General features: G+C 37.4%; 1 pseudogene; it reads left to right on the top strand.

Moving 5' to 3' along the window:
* The window catches only part of LOC104852637, a 7,676-nt pseudogene extending 4,598 nt beyond the window's left edge, over positions 1–3,078 (top strand).
* The last annotated feature ends 209 nt before the right edge of the window (positions 3,079–3,287 follow it).

The raw sequence follows: 3,287 nt of genomic DNA, 5'->3' as shown, positions 1-3,287 counted from the left end.
GAAAAAAAAAAAAAAAAAAAAAAAAGCAACATCACACATACATATTTTTGCATATAAATGTATGTACACTATACACACTAAACTATATCAGACTAAAATATATTTTTGATGTTTTAGCACCAATTGGCCAGTTTGAAATTTTAACTAAACAGTTAATACAGGAAATATTTTTTAAAAGAAAACATAACCATGCTGGAGTTCATACTTTATGTATATAATGAAGTCCTTTAAAAGCGAGTAGGGAAGATTATTTGCCAACATTTTATTAATGTAAACTTAATTTAAAACTGTCATTTTTTTTCATAAATGACTTTCATGTACAGTTGCTTCCATGTGTTTTTACAGCCCAGCTATGTGATGAAATATCCACAAGATGGTGCCATGGTTAACATGCTAGCATGGAAATTTGAGAATAAAAAGGGAGAAAAGTATCAAGCACACCAATATATAACAAATTACCATCAAATTTTCATGCTGCTACAACAACACATACATTGCAAATGTTCTAATTACTCCATTTTTGCATCAAAATTTTTTATCTTCTGAAATATAAATTGCTGCATAGGGCATGTTAAGCAATGAAGTGATATTCAAATTCCTAACCGATATAATTTGCATCTTTCTTACTTTACAAATCAGTGGATATGTTTTTAATGATTTCCTGCTTGGTCTTTAATGACAGGATTAAAAATAATAGCCACATGGATTCCCATTAACTAGAGTAAGTTAACTTAGGTATGTACAAGGTCTTTGCTATGGAGTGAACTGAGTTGTCCCCAAAGTTGTATGTTGAAGTTCTAACTCCCCAGTATGATGATATTTGGAGCTGGGGCTTTGGAGAAGTGATTAGGGGTAGATAAGGTCTTGAGGAGCTCTCATTAGTGGGTTTGCCACCTCTGTTAGAAGAGACAGAAAGCTTGCTTTATTTCTCTCTCCACCATGTGAGGGGATGGAAGGTAGCCATCTGCAAGCATGGAAGAGAGCATTCACCAGAAACTGACTGTACTAGTACTCTGATCTCAGACATCCAGCCTCCAGAACATGAGAAAATAGATGTCTATTGTTTAAGTCACTACATCCGTGGTATTTTGTTATGGGAGTTCTAGTAGCTGGATCTTGTTTTGTGTGTAGAGCTGGAGATTGAACACAGGGCCTTGTGCATGCTAGGCAAATGCTCTCCCACCAAGCTACACCCATAAGACAGTCTTTAACAAAGAAAAATATCAAACTTACAGAAAGTAATTATTTTTTAAAGACTCATATTTTAAAGTAGATTGAAATTGCTACAGTTAATACTTAGCTATTGTTTATAATTAATCAAATAATTACTAGTAGTATTTGAAGCTGTTGCCATTGCAGGTCACCATAAATGTAGTAAGAAGGTTTATGCTGATGAAACATATAATCATTTTAAGGGAGTATTCTGAGGGTCTCCACCTGCACCTCAAGAAAACTGGGACCAGACAACAGGACAAACTGTAGCCTCAGCTATAAATGCCAATGAAATTTGTAGACAATCCGGTAATTGTGATTACCCCTGGAAAATAACAGGTGAATAAAGATGGTATTATATAAATCAGTTTAAAACCATTTGGCCTGATCTAAACAGATCAATTCCAGTATCAGCAGCTAAAGAGTTTTTACAAAATCAGAATTTCCTATTTTGAACTCTCATATTTGGGAGCTCTCAGACTTTGATAAAGACGGGGCACTGACACTGGATGAGTTTTGTGCTGCCTTTCATCTGGTGATTGCTCAGAAGAATGGCCATGACCTACCAGAAAAGCTCCCTAAAAGTTTAATGTCCAAACTAATTGATTTGGAAGATGCAGCAGATGTTGGATATCAGCCAAGTGAGGTAGGTTATTAGGGTTCTCCTGCTGAAGCTCCTCCAAGCAAATCCCCGTCAATGCCTTCACTGAACCAGACTTAGCCTGAACTCAGTCAGAGCAGCGAGCAGTGGGAGGCATTTAGTGAGTGCTCTTCAAGCTCACAAACTCTGGCCCAATTTGATTCTCATATTGCACCAGCTAATCCTGATACCACTATCATTCATGCAGTTCCCATGCATATGACCCCTACCAAGATCCATATATAGACAACGGAACTTAAAAGAACTGGCAGTGATCACACTAATTGCACTAGCTGAAACCATCTGACTTTTCAGAAGAAAATAAGATAAATTCAGCAGTAAATTTGCTTCTGGAAATATTGTGGATAGTTATGGTAGCTCAGACTTTTTACTTCTGACCCAGAGCAGATCAGGGCAATGTAAATCACCAAAGGTCTCATTCTGGAACATTGCCTGATAACACTGCACCACTACCTCCCCATTCAAGGCCACAGCTCTCTCATTCTAGATCATCGTCTTTAGATATGAATCGGACCTTTACAGTCACCACTGGACAATAGGGTGGAGTTGCTGTCCATTCTCCTGCAGTGCCCTCAAGACCACAGCTCTCACAGGCTCCTAGTCCCTTTGGTCATCACCCAGTGGATGCTGATGGCCTAATAATTCACACTAGTACCTCACCTCAGTAGATACAAGAACAACCATATTTTGCACATTTCAGCCAGTTTGAAGTATTTGCTGTATCAAATGTAAATGAAGAACAAGATGATGAAGCAGAGAAACACACAGAGGTCTTGCCAGGTGAAAAAGCTTCTGATCCTGCAAGTTTTCTCCAAGTTTCCAATACAAATAGTAAAACTGAAGAAAAGACAGCTGCTAGTGCTCTTGCCTAGTGAGCAAAGGCACAACGGCTAACTTGTTCAAAGAAGACTAAAAATCAGAAGATGAGTGAAGGCCAGATGTTGATGAACATACACAAAAGACAGGTGTCTTTAGCTGTTTTTCTTTCATCACAGCCTTCTATTCCCAGATCTGTTGGGAAAGACAAAAAAGCTATTCAGGCATCAGTAGAGACAACCTACAACCATGAGACAGACAAAGTTTTGGCCAGACTGAATAGTGAATTGGAACAATAAATAAAGGATGTTCTTGAGGAGAGAATTTTCCTGGAAGTTCAACTGTAACAAGTTTGACCATTCTTTCACCTATCAGCCAATTGCTGTTAACTGTAAACATATCCAATTTCAAAGTTGTTTTGGGTTTGAAACCAATCTGGAGACCCAGACATTCAGCTCACTGCTAAATTCAACATTAAATTTAATGTTTCTGTTTTGCCCTTTGTGTTCACTATTGTATTTAAGTATATTTTATTTTTTTAATTTCAGCAATAAAAGGGTCAGAATGACTTTTCTAAAACACACACACACATACACAC

Source organism: Fukomys damarensis, unplaced genomic scaffold, assembly GCF_012274545.1.
Source record: "Fukomys damarensis isolate Sample0158 unplaced genomic scaffold, DMR_v1.0_HiC HiC_scaffold_23, whole genome shotgun sequence".
In the NCBI taxonomy this organism is placed as follows: domain Eukaryota; kingdom Metazoa; phylum Chordata; class Mammalia; order Rodentia; family Bathyergidae; genus Fukomys; species Fukomys damarensis.
This window is presented reverse-complemented; position numbering and strand designations above follow the sequence as displayed.